At 46.8% G+C, this 14,646-nt stretch overlaps 1 protein-coding gene across 1 annotated transcript in view; it reads left to right on the top strand.

Annotated features, from left to right (window-relative positions):
* Positions 1 to 10,026, top strand: part of LOC147718148 (lymphocyte antigen 6E-like) — a 60,365-nt gene extending 50,339 nt beyond the window's left edge. Inside the window, exon 4 of the mRNA XM_086919223.1 lies at positions 9,668 to 10,026. The gene's annotated coding sequence lies outside the window, so the exon portion shown is untranslated. The remainder of the gene's footprint in view (positions 1 to 9,667) is intronic.
* Positions 10,027 to 14,646: the final 4,620 nt, after the last annotated feature.

The following is a 14,646-nucleotide window of genomic DNA, read 5'->3' as shown; positions in this document are numbered from 1 at the left end:
CCCCGGTCCACCACATAACTTCAAGAAAATTGTACTAGCAATCTTTGCTGTAACTCCAGTAAGAAGAATTAGCCCTTTGCTACAGAAAATAAACCTGGACCCACTGAACCCTGACAACTACAGACCTATTACAAATAGACCTTTCCTGGGCAAACTGATAAAAAAGAGCAGCATTCGCCCAGATGTCTCCTGCATTGAAGATAATACTTCCAGACTTTTAAACAGGAATCCATCCAAGAGGAGGCATAGAATCTGCCCTCCTTGCCATCTGGGATTACCTTAGGAACACAGTTGACCGCAACGGGGTCGCTGCGCTACTTCTCTAATGTCATCCATACCCCACTTTCACATCCAAAGCACACTTCACAAAAGCAGGGGTCCCTCAAGGGTCTATCATCTTGTCAATTAAGTCATTACCGGCATTGATCAATGAGTTTCACCTCAACTATGCAGATGACACACAAATACTCCTTAAGCTGGAATGCCCATAGGACATACGAACATCACCAATTTCCAGTTGTCTCCGAGCAGTGGATCAATGGATGACTTAGAGCCATCTCAAATTGTCTGCTTCTAAAATGGAAATACTCATGTGTGGTGATTGGAAATTTATGCCCACTCACCACCATGCCTGATGATCTGGGAACACTGCCTAAAGTATCTAAGGAAGTAAAAAACCTTGGTATGACCATGGTCTCCAAGGTATCAATAAATGCCCAAGTGGACAAACTAGCAAGATCAAGCGTTATTACTAAAACCATGCTACACATCCTCCCCTACCTGAGATTCCCACACAATGTCCTGGCTACCATTTCGATTATGCCAATAGCCTCTACCACTTGTTATCTTTAAGAACTATGAAAAGACTGCAACAGATTTAGAACTCTGCTGCCAGACTACTCTTACATATAAAGCTACAAGTCCACATCTCCCCTGCCTTGAAAGTTCTGCATTGGTTACCGGTTGCCAGAAGATCCACATTCAAGCAGCATTATATCACCCACAAAGCAATTCATGGAACAGGACCGCTCTTTATCAGATATAAAATCACTAAATACATTCAACAAAGGAACCTCCACTCTGGACTGGCACTTAGCCTTAAAAACCCACTGTACGAGAAAAAAAACAAGGGTGGCACATCCTTCTATGTTCAAGCAACTAAACTGTGGAACTCTCTACCACCAAACATTTTATCCATTGATAACCAACTTATCTTCAGAAGACTACTCAAGAATTGTATCTTCCCTACATAACCACTATACTATGCAAAATATAAAGCAAATAACTTTTTTCTGATAGATACATCTGCCAGTAGATTCCTCACCTTGTGAATATCCCCTTGCGTCAGCAACATAAGGAAATTCTTTTTGTAGCTTCGCGCCAATGTGGACAACGCCACAGAGGCACGGCATCGCGCGCGACTGCTGAAGTCACCGACACCATAATAGGCCCACGCCGGGGTGATGACATCAGTTCCCTTTTTTCTGCGTCGTCAACACTAAAAGTTTGCAAGGGATCGTCTGTAGCTGTTCAGTAACTTTGTTACTTTGTGGTTATTCTAGTGTTTCTTTGTCTTCTCTCGGGATGTCTTCGAAGAAGACTGTATGTATGTATGTATGTATTGGCATTTCTATAGCGCACTACTTACCCGTAGGGTCCCAAGGCGCTTCGACCGCTGCGAAACCCTTCCTGGCTTCCCTGAGAGATGGTCCCTTAATGGGTATCTCCAGGGTGAGACCAGGCATCCCCGGCGGTCTGGTGGGGCCGTTAGTGAAGATGAGGCAAGCTAATGCCCAGAGTTACCGAGTGTGATCGCTGATCAGAGTGGGCACCGAGGCGAGAGAATTATCGAGTCCGCTGACCCTGGTCCAGAAACCTGCCGCGCCGGGAATCGAACCCTGGTCCCGGGCCGTCCTCTGCTCTCGGGTCTGCCGCCTCTAACCAGTGAGCCACACTACTTCACTGGCTTTAAAGCGTGCGGAGAATGTGGCAAGATGAAGTCCATCACCGATCCACATGAGTGCTGTGTTTGGTGTTTAAGCTCCGACCACGACGTCGAGGACTGTTCTTCTTGCAAGAAGATGACTCAGAAGGGTCTTCCTGAGAGAGTAGCAAAACTCCTTGCAGCAAAATTAACGAGCAAGAAGGAGAAAAAGAGTTCAAAGACGCGAACTCGGCGTTCGAGGTTGAAGTCTCTTTCGAGGTCCCACTCGGAGTCATCTTCAGCTCATGCTTCGAGGTCTTCGAGGAAGAAGCACAAGAAGAGGAGCCATGAGTCTCGCTCAGGGAAGGACTCGAGGCCGAAGTCACAGCTGAAGCTACTTCGTGAAGAAGCAGTAGCTTCGGCTTCAGAAGCTCAGGACTCCGAGGGTGAGGCTTTGCGTGCGGATTTGCACTGAAGCAGCTGGCGAATCCTTCTCCGGACCCTTCCCATCATTCTGGTCAGGAGGATGAAGGCGAGGTTGAGGAAGGTGGAAAAGGCGAGGTTCCGTTGCCTGTGGGTCCGTTGACCACGGTGCACCAACCTGAGGAGGATATCGACGTTGAGACGGCTCCGCTCCCTCGGGAGCAACCTCGGGGCCCTTATCCAGCCTTTCCGGCTCCAGGTCAAGATCCATCTCCGTTCCTGAATGCCATGTTTGGAGTTTACTCCAGGGCAATGTCCCCCTCTGGTGCACCGGTTGGTCCCACGGGTCCTTTGGCGTATAACCTGGGTGTCCCCCAGGCTTATGCTCCTGCGCCCTTTATGCCTTTTGTTAGGATTCGGTCCCCAGTCCTCTTTTGATGACCATATCTTTGCCGTCACATGACACGCCAGCTGTATAAAAGGGAGTCCTATCATAGTGTTGTTGCTTGTTATTGCTAACCTGTGGGTTCCCGCTATGTTGGTTCCTGTGAAGCTGTTGGTTGTTGCTGATTCTCACGGGCTCGTGAGAATCGTTGGAGTATTGCCTTTTTTTTTCCTACCCCTTGCCCTGAGTCCCGCTGTGGTTACCTACTTGTTTCCTCCCTCCTGTTCCCTAGTTTCCCCTTCCCGTGTCCCTGTAGTTAGTTAGTTAGTTTACTTGTTTTTGTTTTCCCCGTCTCTTGTTAGAGATTCACCAACGACATCCAGGGGCTCCTGTTTGTCAGACACTATTTGGTGTCTTTTTTCTTTTGTACCCGAGACGTTGTAAGACCTAAAAGTAACGGACGCTAGGCGTTCACGTTGTATACAAGTCTTGTGGTAACCGATCCGCCTCGTTATGGGCGGATATGACGTTTGAGCCGTATCCCGGCTGAGATTGCCTTTCGGTCATTTTTCCGAGAGACGAGTTGTTATCGTTTCTCAACACCCTAGGTTATCCCCCTCACTTCCCTTTTTTGAGAAACAGGGGTTTTTTGTTCATGCACGTTATTTTGGCATGTTTTTTACCCTGTGAAATCCCTTCACGCCCAAACCTAAACACCCGAATAACTACTCTTGTTTTTGCAAGATAAACCCCCTCGGAGCAAACCCTGCATTTGTTTCTGGTAAGTGCATGTGTGGTGAACTGCTGATATGGTCTTTTGTTACAAAGGTAGGATTGGGGACTGAAAGTTATTGTGTGGTGTATCTTTTTGTTTCCCTGTCTATGCAGGTGCGGAAGCGAGGAGGAGGGTGTTATTTTGATCTACGCTCTACAGGGGTGGAAGGTTTGGTGCCTTTATTTCCACCCCCTTTTCTGGTTCATCGGTTTACTCATCTGTTCCATCTAGTGAGTGACCGGTGAGTCGGGGAAGTGGTTTGGATACGCCTCGTTCCTGCAGTGTGTGGGTTGGGCAGGAGCCTAACACCTTTCATGCCGGCTCTAGCACCGCAGTGGCATTTTCCGGCGCTGCTAAGGCCTTCGACGCCAAAGCCTTCAACGCCAAATCCATTGACTACGATTCCATCAATGCCGGTGCCCACGACTCTGATGCAGAATCCTGTTCGGCCTCGGGTTAAGCTGCCTCGCCCGACTTCGGGTTCGACGCCAACTCCAGTGGAGTGAGTCCTGGTTCCGTCGACTTCGTTCATGAAGGAGAGGTCGAGGCGTGAGGCCCAATGGCTTCTGGAGGAAGAAAGGTATCAGGATGCAGGCATGGAGGAAGGAGAGTTACAGGATTCGGAGGATCCTTTTGATGAACTGGGAGAGGCCAGTGGTCTTGAACTGTCTCCTTGAGTTGGATTTGGCCTCTGTGTCAGATGTGTCTTCCAAGGATGTGACACCTTATCACGTTGTGTAATTAAGAAGGCTGCAGACTTGTTAAATATTACTCTGCCTACCGCTGAATACAAGTCAAACATTCTTACTGAGGTCCTTCATTGGCCTTCCTCCGTTATTGAACCAATGCTTCTATTTAATGACCCTTTGGCTGAACCCATTTATGAAATTTCTAAGAAACATCTGACAGCTGCTGCTGTTTCAAGGGCTGCTACGAGGAGGTATAGGGTGGCACCTGGTGACCTGGATTTTTTGTCAATGTACCCCCTGCCGGAGAATTTGGTTGTGCAGGCAGCCTGCTCAAAGAAGTCAACAGGAGCTTTTCCACAGGTTCCTGGGGAAAAGGAGGCAAGGAAACAAGACCAGGCAGCAAAGAAAATCTTTTCATCTGCCAGCATGGCGCTAAAGTCTTCAAATACTACTTGCCTGATGGGTAGATACATCCATGCTTTGATGGATTCCGTCCAGCACTTGGTGCCTAAAATCCCTGAGAACGATAGAAAGGATTTTCAGGAAGTTATTTCTGACACTCAGGCTGCGGCAAGGCAGGTAATCCAGAGTGGGCTGGACACGGCTGATTCGGTGGCGAGAGTGATGAGTTCATCAGTGGCCACAAGGAGAGCCGTGTGGTTGAAATCTTCAGAATTCTCTGTGGATGTTCAGTCTGCTTTGATGGATTTGCCCTTTGATGGGTCAGGATTGTTTGGTAAATAGGCTTAAGAGCGGTTTAAGGACAGCAGAGCGACAGCAAAGTCTTTGGGCCTTCAGACAGGGGCTCATTTGGAAAACGATTCAGAGGATTTGGCAGATCTTCCTTTCGGGCCTATAAACAATCGCAGCAGCAGCTTCAGCAGCAGCAGAATACGCTGCACAAGTCATACAGGGGCAGACAGAGAGCTCGTCCTAGAGGTCGCCAAGCCTCCTCCTCCTCCTCTTCCCCTTCCCAGCCCCCAGCCACCGCAGCAAAGCAGCCATAGATCCACCATTCAGGATCATGTGGGCCAAGTTGGGGGCCAGTTTACCCATTTTCTACGAGATTGGGAATTGATTACATCGGATCTTTGGGTTCTCAATCTCGTGGAAAATGGGTATGCTCTTCCCTTTCAGGAATTTCCCTTAATTACCCTCCTTGCTAGGGTTATTTTTCGGAGGACCACTCGTTACTCCTACAGGAAGAAGTCATGGCACTGTTCAGAAAAGGTACGATAGAGGTGGTTCCGGAGCAGGAGAGGGGTCAGGGATGCTACTCCCGGTATTTTCTGATCCCCAAGAAGGATGACAGACTTCGTCCTATCTTCGATCTCAGGATTTGGAATCTCTACCTAAAGCAGGAGAATTTCAAGTAGCTCACCCTTGCGCAGGTTCTTCAAGCGCTGCTGGAAGAAGACTGGATGGTGTTGATCGATTTACAGGATGCATATTTTCATAGTCCCATACTGAAGTCGCACAGGAAGTATCTCCGTTTCACGGTTGGGTAGCAACACTACCAGTTTGCGGTCCTTCCGTTTGGTCTTACAACTGCGCCTCGAGTCTTCACCAAGGTGATGGCTGTGGTGGCTGCCTATCTCAGAAGATCGGGGATACCAGTACTCCCGTATCTAGATGATTGGCTTATCAAAGCCGAATCTCCAGAGATAGTGCGCCATCATCTGCAAGAGACAACTCAGTTGTTGCACAGGTTGGGTTTTTCGATAAATGTACTCAAATCTCACCTTGTGCCCTCCCAGCGCAACCTGTTCATAGGTGCGGTACAGGACACTACTGTGTATCGTGCATTCCCTCCTCCTCAAAGGTTTCGCGACATACAGGAAATGATTCCTATATTTTACAATGGAGCGGTCGTTCCAGTCCTGAAGGTCCTTTGCCTGCTCGGTCTGATGGCTTCTTGCATTCTGTTGGTCAACCATGTACGCTGGCACATGAGGGCACTCCAGTGATGCCTCTGCAGGCAGTGGTATCAGCACAGTGGAGATCTCAGGGAGTCAGTGAGGACCTCGAAAGAAACTGCAGCGGATCTGTCTTGGTGGAGCGTGGAAGGCAATCTGTCACAAGGAAAGCCTTTTCAACTACCTCCTCCGGTGGCCACAGTGATATCGGATTATCCACTCTAGGGTGGGGTGCTCATCTGGAGGATCTGGAGGTGAAAGGTCTTTGGTCTCCAGAGGAAAGGTTGCTTCATATCAACCTTCTAGAATTGCAGGTGATACGTCTTGCACACATGGCCTTCCTCCCTTCCCTTCACGGTCAGTCGGTTCAAGTCCTGACGGACAACACAACTGCAATGTGGTATGTCAACAAGCAGGGAGGAGTGGGGTCGCAGTGTCACTGCAGAGAGGCTCTGGGTCTCTGGTTCTGGGTTCAGGACCATCAGATTTGTCTGATGGCAAATCATCTGGCCGGAGTGCTGAACGTTCGTGCAGACAGTCTAAGTCAGCAGTTCTCCGCCGACCACGAGTGGAGGCTTCATCCAGAGATAGTTTGTCGTGTCTTTCGGACTTGGGGGACTCCTCAGGTGGACCTGTTAGCCACTCTCAAGAATGCTCACTGCCCGTCATTTTGCAGCCTCCAGTTTCCGATGCAGGGAGCCATGGGGGACGCATTTCAGTTGAGTTGGGACGCGCAACTCCTTTACGCGTTTCCTCCCATACCCTTGATTCCTCGGGTTCTGAGGAAGATTCGCCAAGAACGGGCCCAACTTATATTGATCGCCCCGGATTGGCCAAGAAGGGTGTGGTACACAGCTCTTCTCCACCTCTCCTCGTGCCCGCCGCGCCGTCTCCCTCACAGGGCATATCTCCTCTCTCAGAATGAGGGGCAGGCTCTACACCCCCACCTCCAGACCTTCACCTTCATGCCTGGAGATTGAGCGGGAAACCTGATTTCCTTTTCTCTCCCGCACGATGTGGTAGAAGTCATCTTATCGGCCAGGCGTGACTCCACCAAGTCCATTTATTCTTATAGTCTAAATTTGTTGCCAGGTGTGGGGAGAAGTCCGTTGACCCTTTAAGGGCTCGTTTGTCCAATATACTTCAATTTGCACTTTCTTTAGCCCAGCAGGGTTTTGCGGTGGCAACTATCAAAAGATATTTGTCGGCCTTATCGGCTTTCCTTTGTTTGCCGGACCAGCCCTCTTTATTTAAATCTCCTATTGTATTACGTTTCATTAAGGGCCTTACCAATAAATTTCCTCCTTCTCCTTTTATTGTACCTCAATGGGACTTGAACCTTGTTCCTACGTTCTTGATGGGTTCGCCTTTTCAACGTTTACACAAATGTCCCTTAAGACTTTTGTCTTTTTTAGTGGCAATTACCTCGGCAAGGAGGGTAAGTGAGCTTCAAGCTCTTAGTTCAAAGCCCCCATTTGTATCTATTCATGCTGAAAGAATGGTTCTCAAAACCAGGGCTGCTTTTCTGCGTAAAGTGGTAACTCCTTTCCATCTGGGGCAGTCAGTTACCCTCCCTACCTTTTATCCTCCCCCTCAACCTTCCAAGGAGGAGGAGAGACTTCACCGCTTGGACCCTAAGAGGGCGGTGAGCTTTTACCTGGACAGGACAAGTGAGATCAGGTTGGATGACCAGCTGTTTGTTGGATTTGCTGGCTGCAAGAAGGGGAAGGCGGTGCACAAGCGCACGCTCTCGAGATGGATTATCCTCTGCATTAAGATCTGCTACGCCTTGGCGGGTCAGGAGCCTCCAGAAGGTATAGGAGCTCATTCTACTAGAGCAAAGTCTTCTACATCTGCTTTGTCTAGGGGTGTGCCTGTTGAGGACATTTGTAGAGCGGTGACTTGGGCCTCCCTCCAAACTTTCGCGAAGCATTACTGCTTGGATACCGAAGTGAGGAGGGAGGGCCATTTTGCGTGCACTGTCCTTCGGTAACGCTTTTTCTGGTAGATACAATATCTGCCTGTGGATTCCTCACTGACCTGCCGGCCTCCCCGTTGTTCACTCTTCTATGCCTGAGTTTATTGTAATGTAATTTTTTTTATTGTCAAGGAAATGTTTTATTTCAATTGCATTCTTGCATTTGCTTCACACTGTGTGTGTTATCTTGACATTTGTGTACTGTGTATATATCTACTGTCATCAGTCCGTCCGTGTGCCTCGAAGGCACGGAAAAAAGGGCGGAACTGATGTCATCACCCCGGCGTGGGCCTATTATGGTGTCGGTGACGTCAGCGGAGTCTCATGAGATGCCATGCCTCAATGACATCGTCCACATTGGCGCGAAGCTACCAAAAAAATTTCTGAATGTTGCTGACGCAAGGGGATATTCACAAGGGGGAGAATCCACAGGCAGATATTGTATCTACCAGAAAAAGCATTAACGAAGGTAAGTAACTTGTTCATTTGGACTATAGATGTGTACAACACCCAGCTCTCTCCCTTCAGTAGGGGTTCACCCATCCCACGCAGTGAGGTCTTTAGCTCCTGTAAAGTTGCTCTGGAAAGAAGAGAGCCCCATTAGATTTAGCGCATTCATTGTGATCTGAGCTGCACTTCCTGGGATAGCACTCACATGGACTAGAAAAAGGCGAGGCACTATATTTCATGATAAATACTGAGCCTCACTGGTTGTTTTCAGAGACAAAGGTCACTCTCTCTCTTAAGTGACCTCTCAGTCCCAGGGCACACCTGACCTTCCGTTTGTTACTGTGGAGATCAGAAAGAAGCTAGACGTGGCAGGAAGGGGCTCCTTCAATCCAGTGAGGGGGTTTTCTCTTTCCATATATGCTGCAGAAAGATATTTTTCCTTGTTATGCCTGCTCCAGGGAGGCGTAATGTTTGGGCGCTGTCCCAGGTTACGTAAATAAGTAAATCTGGGTCAGTATAAAAATTCGTGGGTGATGCAGGGGAAAATCCACTGCAATGCCAGGAACACCTCCCTGGTGCAGAGTAGGGCAGCACAGTGACCTCATAGATATGATTGAGAGGCTAGTGACACCGTAACATCAGCATCTCAAAAAGTGATGCTACAGGCCTCTCATAAATTAGTTCACTAGTTCCTTATCTTGAGCTGAGCCTCAGGGCAGCACTTTCTACGATTAAAGATCACTATTATAAAAATACTTGGGGATTATATAACTTTCCCTAAACTCTCCCAGGACTGGAGATAAAAAAGTTATTTTGACCTTTCAGTGTTTGCCACACCCACTGCTTCCATAAGGGCCCTGACAGCCTTGTCCTTCATGTACAGAACTACACTTTGCCCCTGGGTACCTTTGTTAGAATGCTAAGGCTGTTGTCTGGTGTGACATCCTCACCCCTATCTTCTGGTAAGGGAGGTGGGTCCTAATATGGGGTTCTATTGGTACCCTCAAATTATGACACCCTTGTCGGCATCATGCTTTAATAGAAAGGGTTGTTTTAGGCATCAGTAATAAGTGTATTTATTGTCTCTTAAACCATCATGACAGCCTCTTCTGTTTACTTCTTCCTAGATGCTGTAACCAATGTCACAGAAGGGTCTGCTTCCAGTCCACCTGCACTTCTCCTGCTGTCTGTGATTTCAAGAAAAGGCAACATTACCAGTTCCAATATTACTAATGAAGAAATAGTACCTACTTCACTTACTACAATTGTCATATCTGTGTCCTCAGTGTTCTTCAATACACTTAAGCTAGTTAGTCACTTTATGCTTCCATAGGTACTTAAAAATTATTACATTCCAGCTATCATGTTGTGTTGTTTATTAAATGTAAACAAAGGGTACCTTGTACTAAGCTGTTGTTGCCTTGCACATGTCTCAATAAAGGCTATGTGGCACTTGTATTTGTTAAATAAAGACCCACAAAGATGATTTCTTTGCACTTTTTTTCATTTAGCTCTAAGCACGGCAGGAGAGCATATGTTAAACCTCAGCACCTAAATGTACAGGTGTAACTAGGCCTAGGGTTACAACAATTCAAGGAAACAAATATAAGGTCATCAGAGCAACTGTGTGATCCTCGCCAAAAACATATCATCCTGGGCAGCCTAGCAGTAACACCATAGTAGGAAGCTGTTGCTGGAAGCCTCCTTTGGGACGTCAGAGGTCATCCGGTCAACAGGCTGCATCCTCAAAACTTACAACCTCGTCACACCCCTAAATCGACATCGCCCCAAAGTGATCCTAACCCCAGGGCTGTTTCAGCTCTGGTGGTTACCAATGTGGAAATCTGTGTTGGTGGTCCCCCAATGACCTTCTTCTCCATGCATCCCTCACCCTACCTCCAGCGGTGCCCACACCTCTTGATAACCCCTCCTTCACAGGTATTTAATTATTTTATAATGCAGTTCATCCCAAAGTAGTGTGTCACAGCTCTTTACATCAAACACATATATTATTTAGAGGCAATAAATCATATGTGTGAATATTAATGTATAGGAAAAATTACATAAGACATCAAGGGCTATGGTGAGTCGCATATCATCCATACTGGTTGGCATTATGGGGAATTTTTATGAAATAGTCTCGAAGTGTAGCTCTGCGAGTCACCTTGCTGGGCTGCGTCACTGGGAAAGGGCAGGAATGCGCTGTGTTTAAGGCATATGGTGCATTACTGACTTCTTTCCCTGTGCTGGTCCACAATGGTGCAAGGGTTACCATTGTTCCGTGCTCGATTGCTTTTGTGCAGGAAGAGACACCTTCCTGCAGAAAAAAACACCCTGAGAGGTATTTTCGCTTTCTATTTGTGCTGCATAGCAAGAGGAAGTAACAAGGAGAAATGAATATATTTCTAGTCCTTACACCTTTCTTGGGCAGGTGCATCTTTATGGCGCATTCCCAGGTTTACAAGCCTCAATATTCATGGGAGCTGCACAAGACACCCAAATGAGGCCCATGACAAAGCTAGTGATTTGCGCTGCGTTGGTTTCTTCAGATTTTTGGAGCCACACAAAGTGGCCTTGCGTGGCTTCATAAATCTGAGGTTTGCATCACTCTTGTTTAATGTTGCCTGGTGCAAGAGCAACACAAATTGGGTCCTAAATATGTGTCAAGAGTGCAAGATTTGAACAAACACAAAAACAGGCTTTAAAAAGTAAGGCATCACTAATAACAAATGGTTACGACCCAAAGGAGACATTCTAGCAACCTTAGAATAGCGAACGATTCGGGCAATGAAACAATAATGTTCTAAAGTTAGGCCTACAATTTGGAAATCAATGATTTCCTGCTGGTTCATTGCTCTCTGTGCTCAGACTGATGAAGTACTGCACAAGCTCCAACTTGATGATAAGCCACTGGAAGGTGTAAGGCAAGGGGAAAAAGATGTCAGGAGATGACATTACCACAAACCACCAACTTTTCTGCCAGAGATAGGACCATTCAACACACCTCTTACCCTACCATCAGTTATACGTTTCATCTCTGAGGCCAAGGAGTAGATCAACAAGGATTGCAAATGACTTTCTTCCAGGACCAACATCATCCACTCACTGATGTTGAGGAGAGAACAGGAGAAGTGGAGGAAGCCTGAGGAGGGGCATGGGAGAAGAGGAAATGGGCAACAAATGTAAATTAGTTTGCAGGAGGTATGTTGTATAGGCTTAGAACAATGAGTCCTAAAACAAGCATTAGAAATGCAATAGGTCTCGCAGCATTAGAGTTAGTGCTTTTAGAATTGTTTATGGTTTTTTTTGTAAATCTTTAGCATGAGGTTGAGGGTGAGTGAGGGTGAGTGAGGGTGAGGGGTTGAGGGTGAGTGAGGGTGAGGCTGAGGGGTTGAGGGTGAGGGTGAGTGAGGGTGAGTGAGGGGTTGAGGGTGAGGGGTTGAGGGTGAGTGAGGGTGAGGGGTTGAGGGTGGGTGAGGGGTTGAGGGTGAGTGAGGGTGAGGGGTTGAGGGTGAGTGAGGGTGAGGGTGAGTGAGGGTGAGGGTGAGTGAGGGTGGGTGAGTGTGAGTGTGAGTGAGGGTGAGTGTGAGTGAGGGTGGGTGAGTGTGGGTGAGTGTGGGTGAGGGTGAGGGATTGAGGGTGAGGGGTTGAGGGTGAGTGAGGGTGAGGGGTTGTCAGGGCTAGGGTGGCTTGTGGTCTAGGGCCCGCCCCACTCAGCATTCGGGGTTACCCATGTGGCAAAGTGCATCGATCTTCCTTGGGAGGGCGTTGGTGGTTGATGTGCTTTAAACCTGCTTGTGCCTCTCATTTGCATCCATGTTAGTAGGTCTGCGCAGTTCGCCACCCCTTTAGCTGCTGTCTGCTGTTGTTCCGCCTAATGCGTGAGGTTTGGCATGCTCACGCCTAATGCGTGAGGTTCGGCATGCTCACGCCTAATGCGTGAGGATTGGTAGACTAGTCGCATGCGTAAGCGCCGGAAGCACGCTGACTTACGCGACCTCGCCCTGTCTCCTGTGCTCACTATTCTGGACGATTCCTAGGGTGTGGCTGTGGTTTCTTCCTGCTCCCTTTCCTGTTTCCCACAGCTCCAGTGTTTTGGATCAGGATTTCATCGGAGGCTTTCGGTGCTCGTTGCAGGGGGCGTGGCAGGTTCCAGCTTGCTCCATTTTCAGCTATCCTGTACAGAAGAATCGAGTTGCAGCATTTCAAGGGGATGTTTAATTCATCAAAGTGGTAGAGTAGGTCGTACTCTACAGGTAGGGAATAGGAATTCCTACTTCATGGCAAAAATGCTTGAAATTGCTTTCTTCTTTTAAAAAGGTGATAACTAAAGCTGCTAATTCATTTTTGATGATTTCTTCAACACAGTCAGTTCGTATCTTTCATGTTTTATTCCTCAAGTAGTGAATTGCAATCCATTGCTGGCAAGGGTTGTTGAAAGTATTTCTGGGGACCGCAAAGCTTGTTTTGAATGCGCGTAAATTCTGTTTCAGTTGCAAATTGTCTAGGCGCATTTCTTTCTTTAGAATTCAGACGAAGTGGCCATATTCTTTGCTGATGATGTTTATGTGATATTCATTTAGTTATTCCTTCAAGACTTCGGTAAAGGAGTTTATTTGCTGAAGGGTGGTTTTTATTCTTTGATGGAGAATCTGTCGCTATTCACAAGTGATTGAAAATTCGCAATTCACAAGTATTGAAAGTATCTCTTTGCAAGTGATTGAAAATTAACAACATAATTAATAAAGTGTTTGGTTCTTTAATACAACTGTGCAGGAAGCTTATCAGAATTTAGAGAGGTTGTTTTAAAGGCTTGTGTTTTAGTATATTATCAATCTAGGAACAAGATCATAGTCAATTTAGATTTTGCAGAATATTTTGTTACTAACTTTTCCTTTTCAGATCTCCTTCCCCGCAGTTCCCTTCCTAATTCCCTTTTCCCCTCGCTTGATCACTCCAAGATTCTGTGTAGTAATTACATTCGGAATTGGAGGTATCGAGAGGTGGGCCCTTATTACTTCACGACAGACCCTGAGGAAGACGTCGCCTGACAGAATAGTGAGCCCACGAATTATTTTCCTCCTGGTCTGTACGTGAAGTCATAATGACCACCATCAACGACATAATGTCGGCAATCATGCGTATGCAAGCTGATTTAAAGGAAACCATGAGTGCAACTGCTTTGTTAGCAGCTAAGGTAGATAATATTCAATTGCAGAGTACTCCTCTACCTGATGAGATTCATGAAACTGGGGCTAGTAGGGGATCTACGAATATAGCTGTTACAGTGCCACCCCAGATTCCTTTGGCAGCTCCTGAACGTTTTTCTGGGGACTCCTCCAAGGTGCAGATCTTTTTGACCCAGATTGAACTGCATTTCGCTTGTAGACCAGCGGCCTTTCCAACCCCACAGTCTAAAATTGCATTTCTAATTTCTTATTTGACTGGAGATGCCGCGAACTGGGCTGTTCCTTTGGTCAGACAAGATGACACTCTGTTATATAATTGGAAAAGGTTTGTGGAAGAATTTGAAAAGGTTTTCGATCGACGTACTGTGACTTTATCCGCAGATCGAGAACTACTTCAGTTAAAACAAGGTAGTAGGGATCTGGTTTCATATCTGTCTCACTTTAATAGATTGATCGCCGAAACTTCTTGGCCAGAGGAAAAAAGAGCAGCTCTCTTTTACCAAGGATTAAAAGATGATCTAAAGGATGTTTTGGCGCAAATTGATCCTCAACCAACTATTTGTTCTGAACTTATTAATCTAACTCTGCGTTTAGATCACAGGCTCTCTGAACGAAGATCTGATAAAAAGAGGACAGACAAACCTAATTGGAGATCAGAAGTCAAACCAAGAACTCAATTCGGAAACTCTGAGACTAGTTCAGAACCAATGGAAATTGGAACTTTAAGACAACCTTTATCAAAAGAAGAAAAAGACAATCGTAGAAAGAATGGACAATGCCTTTATTGTGGTCGGAAAGGTCATTTTGTGAAAGACTGTTTGACTAAGCCTAAAGGGAGGTTTCCTAATCCTAGTAAGTCAGCGGCTTTGGAAAAAACAGATCAAAAGTCGGAAAACTAACTGGCCCAAGATGTTTGA

The sequence above is a fragment of the Lissotriton vulgaris genome, chromosome 4_2, assembly GCF_964263255.1.
Source record: "Lissotriton vulgaris chromosome 4_2, aLisVul1.2, whole genome shotgun sequence".
In the NCBI taxonomy this organism is placed as follows: Eukaryota; Metazoa; Chordata; class Amphibia; order Caudata; family Salamandridae; genus Lissotriton; species Lissotriton vulgaris.
This window is presented reverse-complemented; position numbering and strand designations above follow the sequence as displayed.